Raw genomic sequence first — 23,699 nt, forward strand, 5'->3', positions numbered from 1 at the left:
CAGCGGCCAGCGGTAAACTGGAGAAGACCAAACCTCCACCGCCACGCCAACAGAAATACGCCCATCCCATTATGACCCGCAAATCCACGCGGCGGTCATTCAACCGCGGAATTCAATTGGCGGTACACACCGCCGCGGTCAAAATACACACACCTTTACAAACCCCTACCACATTGGCCAATTTGAAAGGCACACACCTGAAACACATACACACACCACTCCCACACATCCAATACCATATAAAACACACACCCACATCACCCACAAACCCCTACCAACAAAAACCAGAGACGAAGGAGAGAGAGACACATCAGAGAATAGAGAGCCAGACACACAGAGGCACACCATAACATCACACACACCACATAGAAGCACAAAGCACCACACACCAACACACACATCATCACATACACCACCCCACACCTCATACACACCACCCCATGGCACCACAAAGGCACCCACGCTTTTCGGACAAAGAACTCCGGGTCATGGTGGAGGAGATCATAAGAGTGGAACCCCAGCTCTTCGGCTCACAGGTCCAGCACACCACCATAGCGAGGAAGGCGGAGCTCTGGCAGCGGATCGTGGACAGGGTCAACGCGGTGGGACAGCATCCCAGAAATCGAGAGGACATCCGCAAACGATGGAACGACCTACGGGGGAAGGTGCGCTCGATGGTCTCGCGACACAACATCGCAGTGCAGAAGACTGGCGGGGGACCCCCACCCACTCCACCCGAATTCACAACATGGGAGCAAGAGGTACTCAACATCCTGCATCCTGATGGCCTCGCTGGAGTACACGGAGGAATGGACTCTGGTAAGTACAAGGCCAACCACTTCACCCCCCCCCCAGCATGCTAACCCCCACCCTCACCCCCAACCCCCCAGCACACATCCTCCCTGAGAATGTCTCCCCAGCACAACCCACCCAACACCAACCCCTGCATGCCACCCCCAAACTATGGACACCCATCACCTAAGCATGACCACTGCACATACCCATCCCCCCCCCACAAAACACCCTCACAACACCTCCCCCAAGGGAATGCCAGCACTGGGGGACAAGGGCACCCATAAAACGCAAGTTAATGCACACACAGAAACAATAACCATACCCTCTTACCCCATGCAGGACCCGAACGACAACACACCGGTCAGGAGGGACCAGAAATGTCCATCCCACCCCCGGAACAGGCCCCTAGTGATGACAGCAGCTCTGTCGACCTGGAACCTGACGACCAGCCCGGACCATCGGGGACCTCTGGGCAGTCGGTTCCCCTCACCCAGACACAGGCCACTGCAGACCCAACCCCCTCTGGGAACAACAGCACAGCTCCCACCCAGCGGGCCCATGCCTCTGTCTCTAGGACAGGTCAAGCAGCGGTGTGTCTACCACTACAGGGCCCCCAGGGTAACCCACCAACCCAACAACAACATCAGGGACCTGGGGGCAGTGGGAGTGGGCACACCGTCCAGGGGACAGAGGCCATGGGAAACAGGGCAACTCGGAGGGCTGCTGTGCGACAGGGGGGGGAGGAGAGGCCCAGGGAACCCACTCTCCAAGAGGCCCTCACCACCATCATGGCAGCCTACCACCGCTCACAAGAGACGATGGCGACGGTACTGGCCAGGTTCCAGGAGATCCAGGCACAGCAGGAGCAACGCTACATGGGGTTCAGCGACCAACTCAGCAACATCTCAACCGCTATGGGGAGCATAGTCCAGGCCCTGAACCGTATAGAGGACACGTTTCGGGACCATGTGGCATCACACAGGGCCCCTGTCACTAGCCAGGAACAGGAACAGCCTACCACCTCCGCCGGCGCTAGTGGACAGGAGGCCCCACCACAACGACGGCCCACCAGAACCCCACCTCCTGCTGAACAACAACCGCCCGCAAAAGGAGCCTGAGATCAAAAAAACCGACAGAGTAGGATGTCAAGTCCCCCGCCAGCATCACATACCCCCTGAAGTACTCCCACTGTTCCACATTGCCACCCTGTCAAACCTTGAACTGCCCCTGCTCCATCCTGCCACAGGCATATGGACAATGCACCTGTGAGACTGAGAACTGGACTCCGCCATGGACATTACTCCACCCCCACCCATCACTGTTTCACTATCATGTACCGATATCTATGCACTAATAATAAATCACACTTTGCACTGAAATCAATCAGGACTCAGCCTGTCTTATTTACAAATGTATGACACATTACATATCAACTACGTATTATTAACATTGTGAATTACACATACCGAGGTAACTTAGCATTAGTCCATGGGCCAACCAAGCCGAGGTCACGCAGTGGCTTATACAGCACAGAAAAGGGAAGGGAAAATCAAACATCATGTTTATAGGTCTGGGGGGAAATCGACAAAGTTGAGATGCAGGAGGCTTTCAGGAAATGTAAAATGGCATGGGTGATTATTACCTGTGTGCTACTGGAAATACTGTTCTATTACTCTGTCCCTGTTGTCTGTGTCGTCCTCTGAGTCTTTCTCCTCTTCACTCTCCGCAGGCTCCACAGCTGCTTCAACACCACCATCTGCACCATCCTCCTGCAGGAAAGGAACCTGACATCGCAATGCCAGATTGTGAAGCATACAGCAGGCCACGATGATGTGGCACACCTTCTTTGGTGAGTACATCAGGGATCCCCCAGTCATATGCAGGCACCTAAACCTGGCCTTCAGGAGGCCAAAGGTCCTTTCGATGATCCTCCGAGTTCGCCCATGGGCCTCATTGTACCGTTCCTCTGCCCTGGTCCGGGGATTCCTCACTGGGGTCAGTAGCCAAGGCAGGTTGGGGTAACCAGAGTCACCTATTAGCCACACACGTTGTCTCTGTAGCTGCTCCATCACATAGGGGATGCTGCTATTTCGCATCACATAAGCGTCATGCACTGACCCTGGGAACTTGGCATTTACATGGGAGATGTACTGGTCAGCCAAACAGACCACCTGGACATTCATCGAATGATAACTTTTTCTGTTTCTGTACACCTGCTCATCGTCTTTTGGGGGTACCAAAGCCACATGGGTCCCATCAATGGCACCAATGATGTTGGGGATATGTCCCAGGGCATAGAAATCACCCTTCACTGTAGGCAAGTCACCCTCCTCTGCGAAAATGATGTAGCTCCGCATGAGTTTCATCAGGGCAGACAACACTCTGCTCAAAATCTTTGAAAACATAGGCTGAGACATTCCAGATGACATGGCCACTGTGGTCTGGAATGACCCAGTTGCCAAAAAATGGAGGACTGACAAAACCTGCACCAGAGGGGGAATCCCTGTGGGTTGGCGGATGGGGGACATCAGGGCTGGCTCCAGCTGGGCACACAGTTCATGGATAGTGGCACGGTCAAGTCTGTATCGAAGTATTATATGGCTTTCTTCCATTGTCGACAGGTCCACCAGCGGTCGGTACACGCGAGGATTCATCCTTCTCATCGCAAGTCCCAGCGGACGGTGCCTAGGAAGGACAACATGGAGCACAGAGTCAGGCAAACCATAGGTACGTACAGACAGCTTGCACAGTTAAAGAATGGCAATGGGTTGAAAGGCGTGTATGTGTGGCAATGCAAGGCCTAGGCCTGTGTGTCGCAGTCAAAGTTAAGCCATGTAGGCCCTTGAAATGGCGGCTGCCTGACCTGTGAAGTGGGACAATGGGATGTGAGGTCAATGCGCTGGCGGGGCACACCGTGGCGGTAGGCGGTCGAAGACCGCGGCGCAAAGCCGCATTGGTTAACATTGAACCCTATGGGTTTCAGGAGCCAATGACGATGTGCGCCGGCGGTCGCGGTACGCACCGCCGCGGGCGTGACCGCCATTTTCTATCTGATTAATCACTCGAGACCTGATCATCCACAGGAGAGGACCTATACTGCAAGTGCTGCTGTGACCTTGGTCTGGAGGATACAATGGCTGCTGCGACTGGGGAAAGGGCCCCTGCCTTCACGTCTGAAGAGTTGGAGAAGCTCGTGGATGGGGTCCTCCCCCAGTATGCGCTACTCTACGGTCCTCCAGACCAACAAGTGAGTACACCGGGTGCACATGGAATGGGCTATGCCTGTGTGGATTGGGGTGGATGTAAGTTGGTGGGGTGGGGGGCGAATGAGGAGTGCAACGCCCGACAGATGAGAGCATGTGCCATATGGCAAAGTTGGTGGGGGGGGCCAATCACATCTAACATGCAGGTCATTGATGATTCCCTCCTTTCCACCCTGTACATGTCAAATAGGTCAGCGCCCATCAGAAGATCGAGATTTGGCGTGCCATCGCCAAGGAAGTCCGGAACTTGGGGGTCCACAACAGACGGGGCACCCACTGCCGCAAGAGGTGGGAGGACATCCGCCGCGGAACAAGGAAGACCGCAGAAACACTGCTGGGGATGGCCTCCCAACCTAGGAGGGGTACCAGTCGCACCATGACCCCCCTGATGTCCCGGATCCTGGCGGTGGCCTACCCTGAATTGGATGGGCACCTTAAGACATCACAGCAGACACAAGGGGGTGAGTATCAGCACATTCTCCTATCTTTCTGCGCAGTGGAGGCGTCTGGGTGGGGGAGGAGGGCTGTGGGTGACATTAGGCCAGGGCGCTTTCTGTAGTGTAGTCCTCTCCCTTAGGCATGGCCCTGTGCCCCCGGCCCCCACCTCTGTAGGGTGACAAGTACAGCCATTGAAGGTCCAGCATCTCCCATGTGCGCGTTTGACGTCTCTTGGCCTGTTGTCCTAGTCAGTAGTACTGAGTAGTGTACCCCGAATGCGCGGCTTAGTGCATTAGGCTCCTGTGTCTGTCCTCTCCGCCAACAGTGTTGCCATTGCATGCACTCAACCTGGTCTCCTTTTTTCTCCCCCCACCCTTTCTCTTCATCTTCTTGTGCATGTGTGCATTAGCATCATCAGGCGGAGGAGATTTGGCATCGGAGCACGAGGGAGCTGCAGGACACAAGGCCCCGGTGGGCCCAGGAACAGACACCGAGGGCACCAGTGATCCGGAGGGCGAGGGGAGCACCACGACGGGGACCGCTGGTGAGAGCAGCGACACGTCCTCGGATGGGAGCTCCCTAGCGGTGGCGGAAACATCCGGGCCCCCCGCCTCTACAGGTACAGCCGCCACCCAGCGCACCAGCACCACCCTCCCAGCAGCCCCTCAGCCTACGCTCCGTGCCCGCTCGCCCAGGAAGGCGCGCGTCTCCTTCGCCCCAGGCACCTCAGCCCCTGCCCCTGTTGCCCCTGCTGCCCTCAGTGCGGAGCTCATTGACCTGGTGAGGACGCTCATTGTTGGGCAGACGACCCTTTTGAATGCCATCCAGGGGGTGCAAAGGGAGGTGCAACAGAGCAATGCGTACCTGGAGGGCATTCATTCGGGTCAGGCTGCCCATCAACGAGCGTTCACTGCTCTGGCCTCAGCACTGACGGCAGCCATTGTCCCTGTTTCCAGCCTCCCTCTTCTTACTGCCTCCAGCCTTTCTCTGTCTCCTGTTCCTCAGCCTATCCCATCCACACCATCAGACCAGCCTGCACACACCTCAACACCCAAGAGCAGCTCATCCAAACACAAGCACCACAGTTCCCACAAACACTCACCCAAGCAACACCCAGATGCAGACATTCCAACAGTCACAACCACCTCTGTGTCCCCCTCCTCCTCGTCTCCCTCCTCCCTCCCTGTGACGTCTACACTCACACCTGCATGCACCCCAACATCAGCCAGTGCTTCCATCACCACCTCACCCTCCAGTACAGTCCACACTCGTGCAGTCACCACCCCCACTGCCATTTACACGTCCCCTGTGTCCTCTCCCACTGTGTCTGTCACCCCCTCTTCCAAGACACACAAATGCAGGCAGCCACCCACCCAACAGACATCCACCTCACAACAGCCTACAGCACCAGCACCTTCACCCAATGACAGCACACCTGACTCTCCTACAACCACCTCCTCTTCCTCCACTTCCATCTCCACTTCTCCTACCCTTTACATTGGCCCTAAAAAACTTTTCCTGGCTAATCTTGACCTCTTTCCCTCCGATGAGCTCCCCCCTCCATCTGCAAAGAGTCCCAAGAGCACCGCAGCCACCACCAGCCCAGCTTCGGGTGTCACTGTTGTGCATGGGTTCTGGAGCCCACCCTTTGCCAGCAGTGACACATCGATCAGCAGCAAGGACACGTCCAGCCCCCCCCCCGGCAAGAGGACCCGCAAAAACAAGGGCCGCCGTGCGAGGACCGACAGGGCTGCCCCCAAGGAGCAATGTGCGGCCACTTCACCACCCACACCATCTAGGGGAGGCAAGGGCCCGAGAGCCCCATCAAAGGAGCGGAAGGGCAGCAGGAGCGCGGAGAAGGTGGACCCCACATGTCACGTCCCAGCTGGGAAGGAGGACACTAAGAAGGCCAGGAGTCCGTCCCCGAAGGGTCCAGAAACGTCACGGTCCGAGGGCGACTGAGCAGGGAGTCCAGGCCAGGTCTGGCTCCCTTGACCTGCTGGATGAGCACCGTTGAACAGGGCCCGGCGTGGAGAAGAGCACCGCTGAACAGGGCCCGCCGTGGAGAAGAGCACCGCTGAACAGGGCCCGCTGTGCAGAAGAGCACCGCTGAACAGGGCCCGCGGTGCAGAAGAGCACCGCTGAACAGGGCCCCGCCGTGAAGATAGGCACCGCTGAAGAGGGCCCCGCCGTGCAGAAGAGCACCGCTGAACAGGGCCCGCCATGGAGAAGAGCACCGCTGAACAGGGCCCCGCCGTGAAGATAGCCACCGCTGAACAGGGCCCGCGGTGCAGAAGAGCACCGCTGAACAGGGCCCCGCCGTGAAGATAGGCACCGCTGAACAGGGCCCGCGGTGCAGAAGAGCACCGCTGAACAGGGCCCCGCCGCGCAGAAGAGCACCGCTGAACAGGGCCCGCCGTGGAGAAGAGCACCGCTGAACAGGGCCCCGCCGTGAAGATAGGCACCGCTGAACAGGGCCCGCTGTGCAGAAGAGCACCGCTGAACAGGGCCCCGCCGTGAAGATAGGCACCGCTGAAGAGGGCCCCGCAGTCTCAGGCACTGCTCCGCTGGGCCCTTCCTGTCAAGCACCGCTCCGCTGGGCCCTTCATCTCAGGCACCACTCCGCTGGGCCCGTCATCTCAAGCACCGCTCCGCTGGGCCCCGCCGTCTCAAGCACCGCTCCGCTGGGCCCGTCATCTCAAGCACCGCTCCGCTGGGCCCGCCGTCTCAAGCACCGCTCCGCTGGGCCCGTCATCTCAAGCACCGCTCCGCTGGGCCCCGCCGTCTCAAGCACCGCTCCGCTGGGCCCGTCATCTCAAGCACCGCTCCGCTGGGCCCTTCTTCTCAAGCACCGCTCCGCTGGGCCCTTCTTCTCAAGCACCGCTCCGCTGGGCCCCGCCGTCTCAAGCACCGCTCCGCTGGGACCTTCATCTCAGGCACCGCTCCGCTGGGCCCATCATCTCAAGCACCGCTCCGCTGGGCCCCGCCGTCTCAAGCACTGCTCCGCTGGGCCCGTCATCTCAAGCACCGCTCCGCTGGGCCCCGCCGTCTCAAGCACCGCTCCGCTGGGCCCGTCATCTCAAGCACCGCTCCGCTGGGCCCCGCCGTCTCAAGCACCGCTCCGCTGGGCCCTTCCTGTCAAGCACTGCTCCGCTGGGCCCTTCTTCTCAAGCACCGCTCCGCTGGGCCCTTCTTCTCAAGCACCGCTCCGCTGGGCCCCGCCGGCTCAAGCACCGCTCCGCTGGGCCCTCCGTCTCAAGCACCGCTCCGCTGGGCCCTTCATCTCAGGCACCGCTCCGCTGGGCCCTTCCTGTCAAGCACCGCTCCACTGGGCCCTTCCTGTCAAGCACCGCTCCGCTGGGCCCTTCTTCTCAAGCACTGCTCCGCTGGGCCCTTCTTCTCAAACACCGCTCCGCTGGGCCCCGCCGTCTCAAGCACCGCTCCGCTGGGCCCTTCATCTCAGGCACCGCTCCGCTGGGCCCGTCATCTCAAGCACCGCTCCGCTGGGCTCTTCTTCTCAAGCACCGCTCCGCTGGGCCCTTCTTCTCAAGCACCGTTCCGCTGGGCCCCGCCGTCTCAAGCACCGCTCCGCTGGGCCCCGCCGTCTCAAGCACCGCTCCGCTGGGCCCTTCATCTCAGGCACCGCTCCGCTGGGCCCGTCATCTCAAGCACCGCTCCGCTGGGCCCCAGCGTCTCAAGCACCGCTCCGCTGGGCCTGTCATCTCAAGCACCGCTCCGCTGGGCCCTTCCTGTCAAGCACCGCTCCGCTGGGCCCGTCATCTCAAGCACCGCTCCGCTGGGCCCCGCCGTCTCAAGCACCGCTCCGCTGGGCCCTTCCTGTCAAGCACTGCTCCGCTGGGCCCTTCTTCTCAAGCACCGCTCCGCTGGGCCCTTCTTCTCAAGCACCGCTCCGCTGGGCCCCGCCATCTCAAGCACCGCTCCGCTGGTCCCTTCATCTCAGGCACCGCTCCGCTGGGCCCGTCATCTCAAGCACCGCTCCGCTGGGCCCCGCCGTCTCAAGCACCGCTCCGCTGGGCCCTTCCTGTCAAGCACCGCTCCGCTGGGCAACGCCGTCTCAATCACTGTTTATGGTTCACTGTGCCCACCATGCCTCCTCCTTGACCAGTGGAGACTGTCATCCACCTGATGGACTGTGGCTTTGCACTCCCCAGGATGGTACAGTGGGCAGCCCACCCACTGTAGAGACATTGAGAGACTGTGGCTTTGCACTCCCCAGGATGGTACAGTGGGCAGCCCACCCACTGTAGAGACATTGAGAGACTGTGGCTTTGCACTCCCCAGGATAGTACAGTGGGCATGGTGGCTCCTCGTGGATCTGGCGTCGTGGACTCATGTGGCTGTGGTGCCCCCCCTTCCCTTCCCCCTGAGGTGCCTGTAGTTTTTACATCTGATGCCCCTGCAGTGTTCTCTCCAAAGGACTCAGGTCTCCTGTGTGGGCTTTGCCCTTGTTTCTCAAAACTTTGGCCCACGGACATGATGAATTCGTAGGATGTGCAGGACTTGTTACTTCAGTTATACACTGATGTGTATGTCATTTGTTTTCTTGTGAATATCTTTCATGGTTGTACGATAATTTTCAGGAGATTTTTGGTACATAAATATTTATTCCAAATTTGATTATGTCCTAGCATTTTTCAGGGGTGTTTGGGTGGTGTCACTGTGACTTGTTGCTCTGCATTGGTGTGTACATAGTTCGGGGGGATGGGGGTCGCATATGTGTGTGCCCGTAACCTTTCGTCCTCCCCCCTCCTGTGTGTCGTAGGTGCAGTACTCACCGTTGTCGTCTGCGCCGGACTTCGTACTCGTGGTAGATGAGAAGGTAGACAAGAGCAGGTAGGATGTTTAATTCGGGTTCCATGCTGTCCTCCTTCCTCCTGGAGTGCGTAGTGGTGAGCGTTTTCCCGTCCGTAGTCTGTTTCCGCCGTGTTTTTATCGGCGGTGCTCCCGCCCCGGAAAAGGTGGCGGATTGGTGAGTTGTGATAGTGTGGGCGGTACATTGTCTGCCGCCTGGCTGTTGGCGGTGACCGCTGCGCTGTTTGTTTGTACCGCCGTGGCGGGCGGAGTGTTAAAGTGGCTGTCTGTGTTGGCGGTTCCCGCCAGGGTCAGAATTCCATATTTTTTACCGCCAGCCTGTTGGCGGGTTGGCCGCCGCTTTAACACCAACCGCCAGGGTTAGAATCACCCCCATTGTGTATTAGAGATAGTGAGATCCAGGAGGATGTTTTGGCAAGAACAAGAAAGCACTAACAAACTAAGAAGAAAAGCCTGCTGTTTGTGTACCAGGCTCCGGAAGACGTCCAAGGTCATCCCGATGTCCAATTCCTGGAATGGGAGACTGGAAGGGAGTTGCCAATTTCAGTTGTAAGGAAAATGGAAAACTACTGGTGTTGGTGAAATGAATTTATCAAAGGTTCTGTAGGTTTAATTGATATTTGCTTAGTGAATGGAGAGCAGATACCCTAGAGATCTGGAGAAGTACAGAATTCAGCCAGCCTAATTCTTTTCGGTGGCGTTATGACATGCAACACCTTTCTATCAGAATGTCTGTAGAAGTCTCTACTATGCGGACACTTTCCTAATTCCAGAAAATTATTGGGGATTCCTTTTATATAACTTCAGGGTGTTTAGATTAATGTAGACTTATCAAATGATTAGACAGGAGGACCAAAACTTATAGCAACACCACAAAATTAAATGATGGATGAAGTGTTGAAACTTTTCAAATGCTTACCCCCAGTCACAGATCTGGGTTTAATCCATCATTAATTTGCTTGCCACGTCACCACAGTTTGGACCCAGCCTTATGCAAATCAGTCTTGACCCTGCTCTCATAGGAACAGCCCAGCCCGAACTGCCAAGCCAGGTCCTTCCTGGACCAGAAACAAGCATCCTGGGACCAGTTCCAGGGTATCACTCCTCATCAGCAAGGCTAGCTTGAATCCAGTAGTGCAGCAATCAGGTACCCATGCCTGGGCATACCCTAGCCACGTAGGGCACACATAGCAACACCACAAAATAAAATGATGGACAGAGTTTTGAAACGTTTCAAACACTCATCCTCAGTCACAGATCTGAGTTTAATCCACCATTATTTTGCTTGCCACGTCACCCCAGTTTGGGCTCAACCATATGCAAATCAGTCTTGAACCTGCTCCTCATGGGAACAGTCCAGCCCGAACAGCCAAGCTAGATCATATCTGGACCGGAAACAAGCATCCTAGGACTGAAACCTATATACAGATCATCTTATTCTGTTTCTTATCTTTTGTATTGTCTTGACTAAAATTATTGTATGCCTTATGCTTGTGCAATTTCACCCCATTCTGCGCTTTTTTCACCTTTGGTGATTTTATACTTATCTGGCATCTTTTTGAGATTCATTTACATTAGTTTGACCCTTAACTTCTAATACAATTTTTAACATTACCTACCGCCTTCCGGTATTTAATGTGTGACCATGTGGATTGCATTTTAATTAAATTGTAAGGTTGATTTTAACTCTTCTTTACATCTCCAGCATTCTAAAAAGGTCAATCACAGGAAGAGAAGCAAGAACATGGGCCCACAGTTCTATCAGATGACAGCAGAGTGAGGATGGTTAGGTCTTGAAGTAAGGGGAGATAGAACCCTTCATTCTAGATTAGCTAGTCCCTAGTGCCCAGTCCCTAGTGTCCATGTCTCAATACTGGAAGATCGTCGGAGTTTCAAAAATTTGAGAGAGACTTTCATAACAGCGAGTAGGAATGTGAGGTGTGGTTGCTGTATTAGGTCCTAATGCAGAGGGAGAATCTGTACCAATCAGAATGATACCCACAGTTTGAGGTTTCATTCAAATGTGGTTATTTTGACTCGTGTGATTCAATACTGTCAATTTTTTTGTGTAGCAGACAAAAGTTATTTGTATTGTATTTTGTTGTGTGTTAGATGCTGAAGAAGTGTGAATACATGAAGATTGTAAAGGAGGGTGAACCGCTACATGGAGCGACATTGACATCATAGTGTGCCGCATTGGTATTTGGTTGACTATCTACATCACAAGGAGTCACACTGTTATTGGTTGCTGTTGTTGAATGAGAATTGCAGACAAAGAGTTATTTCTTGATCTAGAACTAAATCCTATTTGTGATTATTGACATTTGATTGAAAAATGACTTGTTTTAAGGTCATACAAGATTTATTTCAGGGTGATGTGACTGCACCGGTAAGAGAGAGAGTAACAACACCACCTGAAGATACCCCAGGTCAATACATGGTAATAAATGTAGGGCTTCATACATATATTTAGCTTGGTCAAGGCACAAGATCACAAAAAAAGAAGGCACATTGAGGGTTCCCCTCTATTGCACATTTAATCTGAGAATCATTGAACATTTTAGGATGATATTATAAACATGAAACTACTCCATAGACACAGTTTGAGGCACTCACTGCTTGGGAACATGCTGCTCATGCTAAAGAAAAGAAAAAGTATCAGGGAGGAGGTGGGGAAGCAGTGTGCACTTATATTGATGCTAAATGGGATGCTAAACAAAAGAAGTGGAAAACTGATATAATAGAGGGAATCAGATTGCACCCAACTGTAATGAGTGAATCATTCAGGAAGGAAAAGGAAAGATTAAGAAAGTGAAAGAGAGAAATCAAAAGGAGGTGGATGATATGAGTGAGGTCAGTGAAGGTGATTCTGGTGATAGCCTTTTGAATGCATTATTGCCAGAACGTCCACCTCCGTATAATGAGTCCCGAGTCGAGAGAGGAGGTAGGGCCAATAGTAGTGGGAATCTTGGGTTAGCTACTTCCCCAATAAATGTGAATTCTGGTTCAGTGGGGGTTGCTCCAGGGAATGTGGATTGTGAAAAAGAGGAGAAGGTTCAGGAATTCGTGCTCTTGCTAACTCCACAGCCCACAGCACTTCTGATGCACTTACTGTCCTGGTTACTATTGGTCCTGTGGTCCCTGTGTACAAGCCTGATTTCCCAGGAAACACAGCTTATAGTTTGTCCGTCCCTAGCACAGCAAGAGTGTCAGGTAATGCTGCTGTAATTCCAGAAATAAGAGGATTTATTCCTCTGATTCCAACAAACACAACTTCTCCATGTCTAGCATGTGCTGATTCAACTCTGAATCATACAGGACATGTTTCACAAGTACACTTCAGAGGATGCCAACTTCTGGTACACCCGTATGGGAGCTGCCATTAAATTCTAGTATTGGCACCCATGAATAGTGGAATGTGTCTAATGCCCCTGTAGTGTCATGGAGTCTTAGTGCTAATAAAATAGATGAGTGGGTGAAGGCTTTTAATACCCCTTTAAGTGATAGCAAGAGTTCTGAGTTGAGTCAGGGAATGATTCCGTCACCTGTGAGGGAACATTTGGTGGCTGTGGCTAAATTGAAATTGGAATTCGAAATGAGCTTATATTCATGTACAAGGATGTTACCAGACATGCAGGACAATGTTATGAAAAGCTGTCTGATTTGGCTCAATAAGACCAAAGCCTTGTAAAAGATTTACCGTGTTTGAATTAATGAGGAAGGCAAAGCTTGTATAAAAACCTCAGAGATGAAAATACAGATTAATGAGTTAATTCAGAGCATTCAGAAATGGGATGAGTTATATAAATGGGAATATAAATGGGTGAGAAAGAAAGAACTGAAGAGACAGATATGCGAACCGCCTCCTCAAGGGGAAGCAAGGACCTCAAATTTTCCACTGAGAGAGGTGCCAAGCGGAGGCTATGTCCATGTGACTTTGAGTAGGATTGATCTTGCATCATTCAGTAACGATTTTCTGAAGCCGGCAGAATGGTACATACAGGTTGAGCGATTTGTGAAGATTTCACATGTGTTGTGTGCTGATTTAAATGCTCTGTTTGACATTGTGGTTTCAAGTGATTTTTGGGCAGAATGTAAGGTGACCATAGAATGGCCTGAGAAAGAGCCAATGATGAATCCAGTGACAAAGGGCCCTTCGCCGTTGTTGATAATAAAATATCAGCAGGTGATGACATTTTTTAAATCGAACATGTTGCCCAAGGACACTGATTTGGTTAAGAGTGACAGAACAGCTCAAGAACCTAAAGAGTCACTTAATGCTTGTTATGAGAGATTGTTGCAGGTGTTCCAGCAGTATAGTAGAATGGAAATGCTTGAGCTGATGGATATAGAACACTTTGTGTCAAGGTTTGTGACAGGATTCAAACCTGAAATTAGCATGATGATCCAGCAGCATTTGATGTTTTGGCAGAATAAATCAGTCAATGAGATCTTGAGATATGAGACATATTGTAGTGATGAAATAGGGATGAAACAGAAGAAACTGAAGAAAAAGAGAATGGTTGCTCAGATGAAGGGTGCTCAGAGAAGTAGTCAGACTCAGCCTAATGTAGCGAACATTGGTCCCATCCTGGGAGTGTATTAGCAGGGAGCTCCTGGAATGCAAGGTAGAGGTGTTCCAATTGATTCTAGTACAGGAATGGATGTGGTTATTACAAAGAAAACAAACCCTTGCCATTATTGCAACAAGTTGGGAATGGAGAATGTTGTCTTAATCCAGATAACCAGAATTCGGCGTTTGTACAGCCGCAGAGTAACAACCCTATACAACCACAAAATGTAAAAAGACCAAGATTGCTAAATTTTAATATGCTACAAGCTCCTGTGGTGCAGCTTCCACAACCCATGATGCCACAGCAAAATGAGAAGGGCACCACACTGAGCTCTAATCAAGTTCCACATATCAATTCAAATGTGTTCCAAAACAATAACTAATTTCAACAGTATCTTGTATTTGAGACATCTGAGAATTATGGCTCAGCCTGATGGTGCCTGAGTGCGAAACAGCCTTAACATGAGGATTGAGCCAAACATGTCATTTCTACACAAGCTGAACCACGCTAGCCTGAACCACGCATAGGCATGGAGTCTGCCTTAACCACACATGTGCCTTAACCACGAGCAGGAGCAGGAAGCACTGGGAGAGGTAAGTCAGGCTGGGACCAGGTTGGGGGGGGGGTAGTTTTTAGGGGTAGGGGCAGCTTTAGGGCTCAGACTGGAAGGGGAGGTCGGGTTATTTTTTGGAACAGTGGGAGGTCGTGTGAGTTTTTTGGACAAGGAACAAGGTTTTAGGAACTGGGGTCAGGTTTGGGGGTAGTTTTTACCAGTGGGGTCGTTTTAGGGCTCAGGGTGGGGGAAAAGGTTAGGTTAGTTTCTTGGGCATGGAGCAGGGTTTTAGGAGCTGGGGCTGGGTTTGAGGGAGGAGTAGTTTTTATGGGTGGGGAGGCTTTAGGACAAGGGGTAAGGAGAGTGGTAGGGTTATTTTTTTGGACAGGGAGGTCGGTTTAGTTATTTGGGCAGGGAGCAGGGTTTTAGGGCTCACAGTGGGGAGGGAGTTCTAAGGACTGGGTTTTAGGGCTCTGTGTGGGGTAGGGAAGGGGCAGGTTGCAGGGGTGAGGTCAGTTTTAGGGCTAAGGGCTCGGAGGCCGTGGTCGGGATAGTTTTTAGCAGGGGGCAGGGTTTTAGGCATTAGTGTGGGGGAGGGAAAGGGGTAGTTTTAAAGGCAGAGCAGGGTCGGTTTTAGAGCTTAGGGCATGGGGTCAGGGTAGTTTTAAGGGTAGTGCAGAGTCAGTTTCAAGACTCAGGGGGTTTAGAGCTCAGGGCAGGGGGGAAGGGGCAGCTCTATGGGCTGGGGAGGAGTGGCTTACAGGACTGGGGTATGAGGTGTTAGGGCGCAGCAGCGGGGGGGCTTGCAATGCATAGTCCTTTCCCAATCATGCTTTTATAAAATAAAATTGTTGTAAAGGCATGCATGGTAAAGACGCAGTCGTTGTTCGGACCGTGTTCTTAATGCATACGTGGTTCAGGCATGCATGATTCCATCATACAACCTGCCTGAGGGGGGAAGAAGATTGTGTACTTGGTGCAGTCTTGGAGATAGACAAGAGTGGTCCATTATTTGATTGTGAGGTGAATGATCACCCTGTATCATTCGTGTTTGACATTGGTGCTACCCACTCTATTCAGGGAACAATAGAAGTCCCAAACCTATCCATCTCAGGAAAAATGATCGGAGTTGTGAATAAGCAAATGACAACCCCAGAAACAACAAAGGTAACTGTGAAAATAGGGTCTTTTGAGGACAGTTTGTGGTTGTGTGATTCTAGTCCAGTGAAGCGTTTGCAGAGAGACCTCCTTTTCAAGCTCAATTCTGTCATGTATTGCACACCCAAAGGTGTTGAAATGAAAAGTCATGCTGAGAACATCTCTCTCTTGGGGGCGTGGCCAAGATGGTGGCCGGAGCTGACGCTTGAGCAAAGAGCTCAGCTCGCGGCCCACCTTCTTCTCGATTATCCTGGTCCCTAGCGGGCGTAACACCGAAGCGGCTTCCCCCCCGAACCGGGGGTGGCCCCAAGAAACTAGGACTCATGGCAGCTGGCCCCGTGACGGTCTGATGGGACAGGAGAAGCAAGGCGCAATCGGCTCCCTGGGCCGAAAAACGGATTGGCCCAGCCGAGGTGGGTGCGGCGCACACGCGGCAGCGGGGCGGCCTCGCTTGACTTCCCCGTGGGGTCGCTGGGAGGCCGGGGTCGACGAGCCCGGGCTGCGGTGCGGCCGGACGGCGGGCTTTCTGGCTGGGGCGCGGCCGCAGGAGCGCCGCGGCACCTGATCTGGCCGCGACCCGGCGGGACGGCCCGTAAGCAGGGGGACACGCAGAGGACGAGCGTGGCCCCCCGACCAAGGTGTGGCGCCCCGGTCGTCCTGCCGGGGCATTCCTTTCGCCCGGAGCGGCCGCTGCGCGCGGGCTGGACCACCCCCCCTCGCGGGACTGAACCCCGATCGCACCGGCGCCAGGACCGAGCGCTGGCCAGCACACATCGTTTGCCCCTAGCCTGGGGCCACAGAGCGCAAACGCGCACCTGAGGGGGACCCGGCCCCCGAAACTTCTCCTTGGCCCCCCGCTGGAAGCGGGCGCCGGGTCCGCCGAGGCCAGGACAGAGAGAGTCTGCCGGCTGCGAGCGGCCGCCCCTCCCCGCACTGATAATCGGAGCAGGAACACACAAGGCCCTCGTGGATGCACCCAGCATTGTGCCTCGGACTGGAGCCGCGGAGGTGGCCAGGAGCTAGGCCTTGTCTAACAACAGTCTGAATTATCCTGCAACAAGCAACAACAAAACAACCATAAGGAAATAAGAAAAGGAAAACAGGGAGACCTAAGTGGGGGACTCAGAACTAGTTGCAAAAAACAAGATTAAAAAAAAAAGAGGAAAAAATAAGACAAATTAAGTGGACAGAACGCTGCGCAGGAAAAGTGGAATCAAGACAATAATAAATTAAAGACATAAAATGATTACACCAGGCCACCACAATAGCAAGTCACAAACCAATAAAGGAATGGTCTACCGCAATTGGACCAAACTAAAGGTGGCCAGCGCTCAATCAGGCATCGATGAATGAGCAGAGCACATAGCAACATTTGTGCCTCAAGCAGCAAGCAACCACACTAAACTCCGGGCAGCTCTTAGGAGAGCTCAACCACGATTGCACCCCTAGACACTCTCGATTCACCCACTCTTTGCGCACAAAGTCCTCCGTCTCGCCCTGCCAGGGTTCGCAGGTGACCTCCCGCACCCTAGCCCCCCCGGCTACGCAGTGAGCACCATGGTCAAACCAAAGCATCCCAAAACGGGGACTTCCACGGAAGGAGAACCCCCCCCTTCCGCAGGCTACTCGGATATGCAATCTGCAACACTGCTCCAACTGAGCGAAACACTACGCATGCACTCTCTGCAGTTTGATAAAATCATGCAGGCAATAATTGAAACTAAAACCTCGCTGGAAGGGAAAATCGATGCTGCAGCGCTGGAGGTCTCCCTGCTCCGTGCTGACCACCGCAAGCTGACAGACAGAGTGCACAACACAGAACTGTCGCTAAAAACTGTTCAACCGGAGATGGCAGACATGAAAAACAAACTCCAACAAATGGAAACTGAACTGGCGCATCTGCAGCGCAGGGCTGAAGAGGCAGAGGGAGGCTCAAGACGCAATAATATCAGATTTATTGGCATCCCGGAACGACTGGAACTACCCAATGCCGAGGATTTCATGGAAACCTGGCTGAAAGACATAGTGAAAATACAAGATGCCACTAAAACACCAATGATAGAGAGAGTCCACTGAATACTGGGCAGGCCCCCGCGGCCTGGAGCTCCACCTCGACCCTTGATAGCCCGGTTCCTTAACCACAGAGATAGAGATTCTGTCCTTCAACACTTTAGAACCTCTAACCAAATCAGCTTGGAAAACAATAAAGTGTCTGCCTATCCGGACTACACGTTGGAAGTACAACGCAGAAGAGCAACTTTTGTCAAAATCAAACAACTCTTGCGGCAACATAGCATTACCCACTCTCTTATGTTTCCAGCCCGCCTGCGTATTACCATTGACGAGAAAACACTCATGTTTCCTACCCCAGAGGACGCATGGGCATGGATTCACGCTAAAGGTCTGATCAGCCCTCCAACGGAAAAGGCAATAACTGAAGAATGGATAACCCCCAGCGCCAGGAGGAAAAAACAAAACAAGGCAACATCGCGCCCAACAAAATCACAAATGGAAGCCGACCAAGCACAAATACTAAGGGAAACCAGCACATTTACCCGATCACAAACCGATACCCGGAGCGAGACGGACATCACCGACAGCGGATCCACTGGAGGGGAATCTAATGCATCCTTCTCCCCCCTACTGGCCGGCCCTGACGTCACCCCGCGCTCTGCGGACAAACTCTAGGACCCAAGTGCGAACTCGAGTTGCGCCCTCATCGCGAGCCATGCGGGGGAGCATGTGGCCCCCCTTTCCCCTGCGGCCGCACGGGGAGTCTTGCAGCTTCCTCGGGACAGGGCCCGTCCGCTTGCTGCCTCGGCCGAGTTTCAATGGATCACTAAAGCAGACGCGACCACAACCTGGCCCACGCAGAGACAGAACTATCCTGGAGATGGGCCTTTTGACGCCCGGCTACTATAAACCCACGCTCCCCGACACCCCAACTACCTCCGTATGGAACTTAACCTCCCAGACTGCAGTTTAGGCACTGGTTGTGCCACTATGTTTACTCTTGGCTTTACCCGAAATATCCTTTTGCTCGTTATCTCTCCCCTTTTCACTATCCCTACTTTTTTTTGGTAATGTTTTCTTTCAGACCTGGGGGGGCTGGCGGGAGGGGGCGGGCTGCGGGGGGGACTCGTGAGATGGACGCGCACACTAGAACGGCGGCAATTAGCAGACGCACCTGGGGCTGGAACCCCGGGATCGCAAAGGTAGGCGCGCTATAACCCAATCCAACATGATGAATAAGGAACCAATATACAATATAATTACTTGGAACGTCAAGGGAATGGCTGGAATAAGAAAGCGCAATAGGATATATGCACACTTAAAATGCCATCATATCCACATAGCCATTCTCCAAGAAACGCACATCACCTCCGGAGATGTCCCATGGCTAGAAAGGAGGTGGGCCGGAGAGATCTATGGATCTGGAAACTCATCATTCGCTAGAGGGGTTCTGATATGGATAGCCCCAGGGGTCCCTTATGTGGTACAGCGCAGTGTCACCGACAAAGAAGGCAGGTACATACACTTAACAGGCCACTTGAACGGGGAACTAGTAGTGCTAAATGGTCTGTATGTCCCGAAAGTCGGACAGAGTGAATTCCTACGGAAAACGATCTCATACTTATCAAACGACCTTCCCTCAACATGCATTTGGGGCGGGGACATGAACTGTGTTCAACAAATAGACATGGATAGATCACACCCTCCCATAGCAGCCTCCCCAATAACTAAAAACTCGCAGATGTTGCGCCAATGGATATCAGACCGTCGTCTGACAGACATTTGGAGACACCTACACCCTCGCGATCGCGAATACTCCTACTACTCCCCGGTACATCTCCTCCACACCCGCATAGACCTTATTCTTACCTCACAAGACATCACTCAAAGGATTACAGGCACCGAGTATGCCGCTAGGGTAATCTCGGATCACTCCCCACTTATTGCCCATATTAGATGGGGTAGACCGTGCGCTTGCATCCCAACCTGGCGCCTCCAGACCCAATTATTACAAGATCCCCCATTTAAGGCAGAGTTAGCCACACTCATTTCCTCTTACTTTACCCAAAATGAGGGGACAACGAGCTCCAGATCAATCGAATGGGATGCACACAAGGCAGTCATTAGAGGAGCATGTATTTCAGCAACAATCGGTGTACGTCAAACACTAGTACGTGAGCTTAGCAACCTAGAAAAGGAAGTACAATCTTCTGAGAGTAACTTCGCTAGGGGCGAGATTACACAAACAGAGCTAACTAGGAAGCTCTCGCAATGGAACGACGCTGACAAACGATTAGGACTGTTTGATTATCGCCACTACTTGATTACACGCTGAAGGTGACAGATCGGGTAAACTACTGTCATGGCTCACACATAACGACCGCCAGAACTCCCCCATAGGAACCATCCGTCTAGATACAGGATTAATCGTAAACGCCCAAGCTGATATCAACACAGCCTTTAAGGAGTACTACAGTACACTTTATAAAGCTCCCCCAGCCAACCGAAACACTACTGTGTGAGTTTTTCGGTAGTATCAGGCTGAATTGCCTAACCGCCGCACAGGTGGCTGACCTGGATAGACCGATAGATGTCACCGAGATACAATAGGCTCTAAAACAACTACCACAAGGCAAAGCACCCGGTAGCGATGGACTACCCATTGAATACTACAGCACGTTCCCGACTCAAACACTAACTCCATACCTAGAGATGCTATCCGATGCCCTAAAACGTGGCCAGCTATCTGACTCATGCCGAGAAGCACTGATAGCAGTGCTTCCTAAACCGGGGCGAGACCCACTTGACGTACGCTCAAACAGGCCACTATCGTTATTGAACACAGATTGTAAACTACTCGGTAAACTCCTAGCCAACCGCTTACTCCCATGCATGCCAGACTTGATACACCGCGATCAGTCCGGTTTTATACCTGGTTGGAGCACATTCAGCAACATTCGAAACTTATTTCGCCTAATAGCAAACTCACCAGTGGACGACTATGCCCAAGTAGCAGTCTCACTGGACATAGAAAAAGCATTCGACACACTAGGATGGCCCTTCCTGATGGAAACACTACACCGCATGGGCTTCGGACGGATATTTATTAGCTGGGTAAGGGTACTCTATACTAATCCATCAGCGAGAGTTAAAACAGGCGACATGATCTCTCAATCGTTTAGTATCGAGAGAGGCACCAGACAGGGATGCCCATTATCCCCACTTTTATTTGCCCTTGCAATTGAACCACTAGCAGCCCACCTACGGGCGGTAGCCCCTCTGTGCGGCGTCCGTGATGACCACATATACCGCATAGTGTCTTTATACGCTGACGATGCACTGATCTTTCTCCGTGACCACACGGAATCCCTGCCCGACTTACTGGAATTACTACGTAAGTTTAGCACACTGGCTGGGTTGAAGGTGAACTGGTCAAAATCGTGCATATTTCCCATGTGCCCTGTCCCTGAAACGCACAGACTGCCCTCTAACCCAGGGGACCTGAAGTGGTGTTACACCACCTTCCAATACTTAGGTGTAAACATATACCATGACACACGGGACCTCAGTGACGGCAATCTAGGGCGAGCGATCAGATCCATCAGAGGCTCCTTGCCGTTTTGGTGCTCACTCCCACTATCACCAATGGGCAGAGTAGCCATAGCAAAAATGATAATTCTACCTCGCCTGTTGTATTTCTATTTGGCCCTCCCACTGGCTCTACCAGCCTCCTTCTTTAAACCACTGAATAGCTTACTAATAGATCTCATATGGGGCAATGGAAGGCGACGAGTAGCATTGTCAAAAATATTCCAACCACTAACATTAGGTGGAATGGGAGCACCTAAATTTGAACTGTACTATGTATCTTCCCACTTACAATGGATATCCACCTGGCTCGGCCGCCCTGATGGCGCTGAATCACAATCGATTCTATCGTCTCTAGGGAATGTGGGATTAATACATTACCTGATGAATCGTGAGTCCCCCAAACACCCACGAAATATTCTATTGAAAACTGCGCATTGGATATGGGGCCGCCACGTGCTTACTGGCAATAAAACACCACAGTATTCCCCCAGGATACCATTATTAGTCATTCCGAAACTTGCCGACATAGCAGCTAAGGTAGGCTTGAACGGATGGTTCGACAAGGGAATACGCACCATCGGAGACATTTATAATGAAGGACGCCTCCTAACCTTTAACGCTTTATCTGACAAACATAATCTGGGACAAGGAAGCTTTATAGCATTCGGAGCAGTGCGACAGGCACTATGGTCCCGCTGGAATAGCGGAAGCTCCGAACCAAACGTCTCCCCCAGATTGCATGATTTGCTAGGAAGCATAGAGGAACCAATAAATGTATCAAGAGCATACACAATTTTAACTTCCCACCTGGAACACAAACAAGAACAAGCAAAGAATAGATGGAATGCGGTGCTAGCAGAGCCCTTATTGCAGCCTGCATGGAGTCCGGATTTGAAAATGATAAAAGAGGTATCACGCAACCCGCGTTTCCATTTCACCCAGTTTAATTATTTGCGCCAAACATACCTATCACCCCACCGTATAACTCGCATGTTCCCTCAATCGATGCAGACATGCCCCAGATGCGCTACCCCCGAGGCCACCTTTTACCATATGACCTGGGAATGCCCCCCAATCCAAAAAGTATGGTGCGACATAATAACATTGCTTGCCGATTGGACAGCCGTTACACTGTCCCCCACCCCGGAGTTATGTTTATTGGGTATAGGCCCGAGCCTTAAAAATCGTAAACAAACGCTCAGATGCATAGCATTAGCGCTGGTGATGTACAGACGCCTAATAGCCATGCACTGGAAAGCCCCGGTTGTGCCGTGCATCGATCAATGGCGAGCTGAACTGCTGTGCTGGGCCAAGGCCGAGGCTAGGACGCAGCAGCTTCTATTAGAAAAAGGAATCCCGACCAAGGGTCTTGACACCTGGAACTTCTTCGTAGCAACCATAGAAAGCAAAGACGACGAACGTCCGCCCTAAACATTCTCCCACAAAACCCAGGCGACAATTGATCCGCATACTCCCAAATAACAGTACTCCCCCATAAACAATATGCAGTCGCTCTCCAACATACTTCAGGCAAATTAACACACAGGGGAGCCTAACCACAACACAAGCCTATGAACACGCAACAAAAAACAAAATAGGCAGAAAATGTAGAGTCATAGAGGGAAAAAAAAGAAAGTGGGACGGGGACTAATAGTGATTGCACTAAGGTTGCACTACCTAATAGGGGGCTTTCCCCCAACAGTTACACCAGCCTCCTGAAGGCCTCCGGTCTTCCGCTCTCGCACTCCCCCCCTCCCCCTCTCTCTCTCCCCCCCCCCAGGTGCCCCCCGCGGTCCCTTGGACCCCCTCCACCCCCTCACTTACTGTACTTTTTCTCTATTTCTCCCTCATTCGTAGATCTCTTGTGCAACAGGGTACGTTAGACAGATGCTTGGGTCCTCCGGCGGTGGTGCGGACGGGGGCGGGGGGCACATCAGCTCTGGAATGGTAAATGTAGCCGCCTAGTGCGGCGCAAAGTATATACCCCCTGTATCGTGTTATACCCCCATATGTTTTTCATTTGTCTACATCTGCTGTGTGAAATAACAATAAAAATACATTTAAAAAAAAAAAAGAGAACATCTCCCTTAAACTGGCGAGTGATGGTCTTCACACTGCATTGTTTACCATGATAACCATTGATGATCTGCCACTAGAACTTAGAGAAACAGCTGCGTCTGAGTTTTGGAATTATTCAAACAAAGACATAAGTTTGATAAAAGGCGTTGAACCTGTCCGTGTCAAAGTAAAACCAAATGCTGAGTATACAAGAACACCACAATATAAGTTGACACCTGAGACGATTGTTGGGATTTCTCTGTTAATTAAATCGATGATTCAGCTAGGTATCCTAAAGGAAATCATAGGAAGCCCATGTAATTTAGTGATTATGGGCTTAAGCTTAGTGGTAAATACTCCATTGTGCATGATCTGAGAAAACTGGACACCATTGTTGTACCCATCCAGCTGTAGCCTTATTTT

This window comes from Pleurodeles waltl, chromosome 10, assembly GCF_031143425.1.
Source record: "Pleurodeles waltl isolate 20211129_DDA chromosome 10, aPleWal1.hap1.20221129, whole genome shotgun sequence".
In the NCBI taxonomy this organism is placed as follows: domain Eukaryota; kingdom Metazoa; phylum Chordata; class Amphibia; order Caudata; family Salamandridae; genus Pleurodeles; species Pleurodeles waltl.